Here is a 9,457-nt window from a genome sequence, read left to right on the forward strand (position 1 = left end):
CTCCAACCGCTAATGTATCCAGGGCCTGTTTTTTCTGCAAGTTGTATTCTATCGCAGCATTGCTCATGCATTTTGCTGGCTAGGGTGCATTAAAACTGCATTGCCAACTTACACAAGCATTGTACCATTGTACTATGATCTCAGAGAGGTAATAATATCTATAAGCGATAGACAGATTAGAGTTGCATTTAGCTTTTCAGTTTGGAAATGCTGGGAATAACAATTAGAGTTTTCTTACATACAGAAAAGAGTGGGTGACTGATTCTTGAAAACAAAAAGGCAAGTATAGTTAAACATTTATGAAGTAGATATCCCTGGGATCTATATGCTACATCAAATTCTAACAAAATGTTATTAGTCTTTAAAAAATGAAAATATTTTAGAACAAAAGCTAAAAAATCACTAAATTGTACTGTATGAAGCTATACAAGGGTCTGGAACAAATATTCATTAAGAGTTATCCTGTTCCCCTGGCAATCCCAGCATGGCAATGAACCTCCTGTATGGGATTTGAGAACACAGCGATGATTTTGGCAGTTCTGGTATTGGATCACAGCAGTGGGACTAGACTCATAGCTGCACCTGTGCTCACATCTGCTGCTGCTGCTTGTGCTTTTGAAGGTTGCATACTACAGGCTCTTTACTTTGCCTTCAGAAGTAATTATAGCAATTTCTGTAGAGATTTATAACATGTTATTTTTTTTCCATGTCTTCCTGAAAACAAAAGAATGAAATGCATTCATTTCTCTTCAATCTCTATATCAGGTACATTTCTGTCAAACATGAAAATCTAACTGATAGTCTTTGTTGTGTTTGTGTACACCGGCAATGCCGCTTGGAAATTCTCTAGCTGGGTGCAATGCTTGTGTTCTGGAAATACATAATACTAAACCTATGATTATCCGTTCCAAGGATTTTGAACTCTTCCATCGTTACATGCACTATATACCCAGGTGTTTGCAGACACCTGCACAACATCTAAAGTTCTTCTTTTCGAAATGCTTGATCAGGAGAATCAATATTGCTGAAAGGGACAGGCGATGTCTTATATGCAATATTCATACTTACCTGTCTGATCGTTCTGGGTTACTGGTGACAAAACTGAACTGCACATGCACAGCATCAGCATTGCTTGGCAGGAAACCCAGCAATCATGGCCTCCTTTGTGTGTCCCAGGGAAGAATAAAGTTCCACATGTCTATGCAGAAGTAATGTCACCCAGGCACGGCCAAAGATGGACTCGGGGAGAAAGAAAATGGCGGTGTCCTGTGATGCAGATTGGTTAGTCTAGTTGCATGGGTTTAGTTACTCTTTAGGTTCTGGTGTTTCCAGTGATGGGTACTCCTACAGTCCAAGTATGTTTTCCCATACTTTCTTTTACTGCTGGTACCTAGGTGGTTTCTGGTGGGCCTCTCAGAACCATCACATAGGTATGTGGGCCATGGTTAGCAGGCAAAACTCTATAGTTGACAGCCTATCAAGCTGTCGGTTACAGCATGCAGACTTGGAATTGTATTGTACCTCTGATAGGCCTGCCTAGCATTCAACAGAATGGAGCAATATACAAAGTCGAATAGTCATGCCTCCCAGTTTGAGAACCAGCCCTCAAAATACAGTAACTCATAGTTACCATACAGATAATACAAGCTGAACAGTCCATCCAGGTTTTCTATTCTACATTTCTCTGCAGTTGGCTTTCATGATTTCTGGAAGCTCATCAAGCATCAATCTATTTTGCTGAAAGCTCATGTATATTGATTCTTTCATCCTGGGTGCTGGGAATCGTTCTGTAGAGCTGATCATGACTGGCAGGCAAGGATCAGATTGATGCAGATGGGCAGCTTGAACTTTTATTGCATATGAACCATAACTCCCTTTGTCAAGTACAATGTATTGAAAGATGTATAGCAGAGTAAAAAGTATTTCTTGTGAAATGCCGACCAGGAGTTAAAATACAGCTGGCCAAAAAATGTTGGTTGCCTATTTCGACAGGCAGCATGTGTATGTGTATGTACAGCACAAAATAAAATAGTCACACTGTGGGTCATTAAAAATAATGCCCTGTTACATGGGTAGTCATGTTCCCTGCATTAATGGTCAATGAGAAAATCACTCCTTACCGTGATAGTCAGCAGAATCCTCCATACATTAGAAGTCAGTGAGAAGGAATATTGGAGAATCATTGATGTCAGTTGGTACCAGAGAAGCTCAACTACTCCTATCCCACTGGCTTTTCCAAGTGAATTAGAGTAGGCACCACCAGGAAGGTGCGATACCCATCCTTCTCATTGACCCCCCTGCAACTTCTGGTTCTAAAAAACAAATATGTGAATCCATACACAAGGATGGTGTGATGGGGTAGTCAAAGTGAACTAAGTCTCCATGACCTTGGTAAATAAACCCCAAGTCGCTGCTTTTAAAACACACACATGGGTCAAGTGTCAAAAAAATCTCCTGAATTCATATTGGGTTAGTGACTATGGATTGAGGCATGGAAATATATCAAATTTCCTGGCGCTTGTGGTATCAAAATTAGAGTGGCAATAGCAGTACCCATATGACAGGTTTCTATTTGTCTGTCCTCTAACCAAATAGACCAAGGGGGCTGTAATAATGTAGCTTAGAGTATCAGTAGGACTTCTATTAGAACATCATGGAACAGGGCCTGGTATCAACGATTTTATGTGTTCTGTACAGCAGTTTTCATAACAATAATACAAAGAATGCTTGTATAAGTGAGCTATAACAAGAGTAAAACTGTTTAGAATTAACAGAAGTCTGGACACATCTTAACATCTTCATTCTTGACAGAAGTACAAGGAACTCAAGGTGTCAAGAGTTTATTAAATCTACCTTCCATTGTGTAAAACTCTTACACGAGTTGATGAATTCATCTGAAAGGAGCCGACAAGATAAAAAGAATCTTTTAACTTGAAAGGCTGTCCAAACATGTTCTGATCTCCGATTGCATTGTCAATTTTTCATGCTTTACATACAGAAGCGTTATGTAAACAAAAGCCGACAATTCATCTATAGTACGTTCTGTAAAGTACTTAGAAGACCAGGCTTACCACGAACCTCAGCCATATGCTAGCAAGACAGAACAGAAAGCTTAAAGAACGTCAGATATGCAGTCTGTACACAGCCAGGTTCTTTAAGATATAGTGTGACCAATTTGGCACTACTTAATGACCCAAACTCAAACTTATACCAAATAAAACATAAATAATTTATTTCTGTAGTCTAGCTAAAGGTTCTTTTTATGTTTTTAACACATTAAATACAGGAAAGCAGCTACATCCGGCAAACTCCGTCTTTTAGGCCAGATACAGCCTAGCCGGTAGTTTGTTCCGGCCTAACGCCCCCTGGCAGATCCGGCCTAATGCCGTCCGGCAACACGCAGCTCCGGAGCCGTGGGTTGCCGGCCAGGATTAGGCCGGAACAAACTACCGGAACTTTGGAGCATGACCTCGCCTTGACTGGTGACATGATCTTGGATATGGAGGAGCAGAGGAACCCCAATCCTAACATTAATGCTAAACATCTGCAGTTTCTGTAACCCGAAATGATTGAATATTTAGGCAAAATTTCTCATTAATCAAATATTTGTAAGACGTTGTTAGAACCAAAAGTACAAAAAAAGTGCAGTTAGTCTAATACATTTCTTTGTCAAATGTGTAAACCTGCTGGGTGCTATAAGGGTGCTTGAAAAGTCCTAGAGTGTGGCCAGGGTCGGACTGGTGCACATGAAGGTCTCAGTCATATGCCTCCAAATGTTTTTGGGGCTTTATGGTGAGACCCAGGTCCCTTCTGCTTTTCAAGAAAATACCAAATGCCAGGAAATGTATGTATTTAGGTAGGCCCACCTCAGGGCCACTATTAAGGAGGGGAACAAGGAAAACATTTGTATGCTGCTATGATGTCAAAAAAGACACTTGCACTGGTTGCAATAAAAAAACATGTATCTATATATTAATTATTACAGAGCTGTATAAATTTGTCTTTTTTATACCTGTTCAGATTTTTGGCTAAGCAACTGCAGTATGAGGCCAATCTACTTACAAATCTGCATATTTAATATGAGAATGAAAACTTAATAGAGCCAACATAAAAAATGTAAGTCCCATGACAATTCTCTTACCGGTATATTCTATGCTATGTAAATTTCATTTAATATCTTGCTGTAGCTTTACAAATTGGAATAGAACTACTCAATAATTATACATCATTTACAAAAAAAAGCCATGAAAAGTATATGAGGGGATAGGAAAATGGATCACCTTTCATAAATCACTAGAAGACAGGCAATTCTGAAAGGATTTGACTAAAGTAGAGTTTAGGATAAAGCTTTCTAATACACTGAATGTCAAGGGCAAACAGCAATCAATTTTCTCCTCCACTACTGATAAAATGCAGTGGTTCTGCTTCAGATGTTACCATAAATGAGGTTTCCGCACATGACACTAGGACACCAGAGAATCCCAGGCTTATCTATGCTGGGATATTCAGCGATTAGGAAAGCCATATCATCAGGACTAAAGGCATTTACTGCCAATGTTGGGATTCTTGAAGATAATGAATTCCTTCCTAACTTCAAAGGATAGTGTAGTGTATTTTCAATGAGCACATATTTTTAGATAATATTTCAGTGTTTACCATTAAGCAAGTCTGTGCTTTGCCAATACAGGATAAAGCAAAAAGTTTGCTTTAATCCTCCACCTTCCCCCATAATCTCATAATTATTTTTCCTTGTTTCCTCATTCAGCATTGCCAAAGGAAATACATAGTACTTCTATATGTTAAGCAGCAAGCCATTCAATTAAATGGGACAACACTAGGCCCATTAGTACTTGGAATGAGTAATCTAGGACTGCCGTGACTTAAAGAGTATAAGAAAGGTAGGTCGGTCCACCTGGGGAGTACCAACTCCCTTTCGCCAAGACTTTTTATGTTTATTTATTTTCTCCTAGCAATTCTGCAAATAACACATTCCTACCTTGGATAGCTATACGCCATCACATCTGAACCATCACATCTGGGAGCCATGGTTGTCACCCAGACTGTCCTCCTGATATGGTCAGTATTATTATTATCTGGTATTTATATGACAGTAATATATTATGCAGCGCTTTACAAAGTCCATACTTATGTCACTAACTGTTCCTCAAAGAGTCTCACAACCTAATATACTTACAAAAGTCATATGTAAATAACACAGACTAAGGCCAGTTTTAAGAGATGCCAATAAGCATGTTTTGGAAGGAAACCTATACAAACACAGGAAGAACAAAGAATGTATAGCGTCCTGCTTGAAATTCAAACCTTGGGCCCTAGTGCTACAAAGGTAAGAATGTTATCAACTGAACCACCATGACCACAAATTGGTCTTCCACTCTTTGGGTCTGATTTATTAAAGCTCTCTAACTCTAAGACTGTGATGGGGGAAATGGGTGGTCCAGCAAATGTGGGATGGATTTCTAAAAAATTATATGCTATTATCTGGTAAATATTTCCTGGGCCAGATCCATTCAGGGTTTACTAAAACACCCATGTAATTCCGTGATGATCTATCCTCTCCAATCTTTGATAGTTTTATTAAATCAGGCCCTTTATCTTCATGGCATGGAGGAATGGAGTTAATAGTTTATATTATTTTTGATTTTCCTTTTTATTCAGTTTGCCTTTCTCCATTTCTGGAACAACAGGTATTTTTGTATCTGCTGGAAAAGTATTTGGCACCTTCTGTCTGATGCAGGCAACATCTATAAGAATATAGGACATTTTTGGTTCTAAGGCTATGTACACATGCAATCATTGTCGTTGGAAAGCTTCTCTCACGATCCTTTCCAATGACTAATGACTGCAGGTTGCATGAACGAGCTCTGTACATACCGCACCGTTCTGCTCTATGGGGAGGGGAGGGGGAGAACGACGGAGCGCCACCCAGGTGTGCTCTCTCCTTCACTTCTGTTACGATCGTTCGTCATCCATCATCTGTGGATCCACCAGGACGGTAGTTCAGATGATGGACGTCAAGCGCTGCACACACAGAGGATTTTCGTCCGATATCAGTCCTGAGCCGAATATTGGACGAGAACCATTGCACGTTCATTTCACATTAATTGCCCATTGACCTTTCTTTAGCTTGAGGAGCAATGATTTTGGACATTGAGGAGGAGAGGAACCCAATCTTAACACTAATTCTAGCTGTACACTTTCAGCTTCTGTAACCTGAAACGATTGTTAGTGATTATACTGAGTGAACAACAGATGCAGACACTATATTCAGGCACAGGTAGACTAAAATATATTACAAATTTGCATTTGGGTTTGGATGTCCTTTAACTTTGGCAAAATGACTCCACTCATCCCTAGCACTGAAATTGTCTGGCAGTGCTGACTGGTGGGCCATTATCTCAGTTCTGTTATTCAATACCCCAGAGATACATAATATTCTCATCGTGTATTTATAAGAGAATTTTTATTATTCTAAATGAATGTGGTTTGCTGTTTTCGCTTATTCTGTTCAAGTCAAATTATTTCCCTTGTTTACAACAGAATAATGTAATGTAAATACGTTGACATTTTGCCTGGAATTGTGTCATTTATAGAAGAATAAATGCGGCATTAGAATGAGCTGCAGCGCTTGGTGCTGCATGTATCATAGAAATTGTTTCATTTCACTGAAAGCTACTCTGATATTCATTACTTGTGGGGAACGGTCTTTACTATCAGACCATCCTGACATGATACACATAATGCAATATATGTCTTTTATGAGGAACAGGATAATACAAATTTATTTATAAGGACCAATATAATAAACATTGGGAAGCTTATATCAATTCTTTTTCTTTATCCTTTTTTTAGGAATACAGCAAACAAGAACAGTTAGGCTTTTGCTAAATTTACTACCATGAAAACCAAATGCAATTCTACAGAATATTAAAGCATATTTTTTAAGTGTATTTTAAATTATGAGGCATCACTACCACAGAATTTGAAGAATGTCAAAGGAGACCTCTGCAGGGAGAAAAACGGGAAGGTGCTGACATCCTTCTTAAAGATGACAGTTGTCTTTTTCTTGCAGTGTCTTCTTGGCGACAAGCCTTGAACTAGTAGATCAGAAAAATAAAGTGAAGACACAAGTCTAGATCGGCTTACTTGTCATTAGTCATTATTGTCATTTTTGTATTATGGTACTGTAGTCATTGGATCACTATGACAGCTAGGTAGCTATCATTTTGAAAACAAAGAACAGGAAGTTCAGAAAAGTTTACAAATTGTAGAATAAAGACAGTTCTGACAACCTTCACTTGTTGACCTTCCCACCCATGGGGAACACAGTGGTGGTTGAATTATATCTAGTTCAAGGCTCATTACAGTTCCAAATTAAGTATACCCTTTGAGAAGTCTATTCAATCCCTTTCTTTAAAACAAGTGCCTCTTACTTTGGTGTGTAAATAAACTTTGATTATGGAAAATGTTGCTATTGTTGCTGTTAAATTGTAATACCTAAAGTAGTACACATTTACTAGTTTGGTTTCTGCTGACTGCAGAGAACTATTGGGTCCGGTTGAGAAAGGTCACCATTAAAACCACCCCAAACAGACTGGAGCAATGGTCGCCAACCCTTTGATTGTCAGGGACCACGGATTTCACAGACTCCGGACCGCACATGCGGGGAGCCGTGTGTCACTCAAAGAGTGACGTCATGATGCCAGAACCCACCCACTCTCCCATCGCAGGTCTGAGTCAGCTATGGGAGAGTGATCGGGTTGTGTCCTGACCCGAGCCTGCAATCCGTATTGGGGGGTCTGTGACTCTGGCATGGAAAAATATCTCCTTCACATTACAAGTACCACCATAAATACACCATTGGGTGACATCCTCCAGTCCAGTGATCGGCAACCGGATCTGGCTGGTGCGATCCCCCAGGGGGGTCCTTCTCCTGACCCCGCTGGAGGGCGCACTGGCCAGAGCCGGTTGCCCACCATTGGACTGGAGGATGTCACCCAATGGTGTATTCATGGTGGTACTTGTAATGTGAAGGAGATATTTTTCAATGTCAAAATATTGGTCATACTATGCATCAGATTAGAAAGCAGTACATCTCAACCAAGTTTCCTCCAGAGGTTGCTAGGGGGTCTTTGAGCAACTAACAACAAATAAACAAGAGACTTTCTTCCCATTGACCACCACACTAATGTATTGTGTGTTGTGGATATAGTAATTATAGCAGGGATTTCCTAGGTTATAACCTAAAAGTTATTTCATGGGTTCCTCGAAGTATAAAGGTTAAGAAAGGCTGCCATAGAGTGTTAGCCTAAAATAAATGATTTGAACAGAATTGTAATATGTTTAAAAAGAGACTTGGATAACAAAACATACCTGCAGTTAGGCATCCTTTGCAAGAAATATAAAAGATAACATGACCCAAGCAAAGTGACATATGATTATCACTAGCTTTGGAAATATGGTCTATACTTGAGTATACTTGCAAAAGACTTTGAATGTAGACTCTCTTTAACCCCTTCTAATAGGAAACTCTGAGTTCAAGAAATTTTTTTAAGATAAAATGTTAAAAAAATAAACCTTAAATGGATTTGACTTCACTAAGTCTTTCCTGAAGTTCTGGGAAAGCTAAGGTTACCAATTCTTGCACAGTGAGATTTTGTCATCTTCAGCCATGCAACCTTCCCCAACAAATATTTTACCTACCTATTCACTTATTCCAGAAACGGAACATTGCTTTAGGTATGCTGAAAACTGAAAATGTTACCATGACACAAAAAGAGTGGAATTGGGTGTTTGATGGGCCCCTTAACTATATTAGACTGTAGATGGTGGAGGATTGAAGACCGGCTATGACTAGTATTGTAAAACACCAACCCAAATGGTAAAATACCAGCCATGTGGCAACTGAAGTGTTGGGACCTACTACCTGGCCCATCCACCCCCAGTTTTAGACAAAATAAAATCTATTTCAGGATACTGGTTCTATTTCTCTACCATTAATGTTGTTAATAGGCAAATGTTGACCTTAGTGTCTCATGACCTCACACTATATAATCAACAGTAATACACAAATAAAACTAATCTTGATATATAAGGTATCACAAAGCTTCATATACCTTTTGGATTCACCAATGACTTTATTTAACATCAACAGAGTCGTGATAGTTAATGTTTCTTATTTATTTATCATTGAGTTATAAACATAAAGGACAGGAGAATGATTTGCAGATGATCTTTTTCAGAGAAATTCAGATATCCATTTCCTCCAGAGATGTTGGATAAAGCAATTTCATATATTAAATTTGGCTTATAATACCCAAGTTGTAATTTACAAGAGTGTAGTTAGTAAGCATTTTGATAACTGTCATCACTGTTCTCCTTACTTAAGCAAAATGGAAATGACAGCGGCACATCATTTCCATAGTGATACAACTACAAA

The sequence above is a fragment of the Pyxicephalus adspersus genome, chromosome 3, assembly GCF_032062135.1.
Source record: "Pyxicephalus adspersus chromosome 3, UCB_Pads_2.0, whole genome shotgun sequence".
Classification (NCBI taxonomy): Eukaryota; Metazoa; Chordata; class Amphibia; order Anura; family Pyxicephalidae; genus Pyxicephalus; species Pyxicephalus adspersus.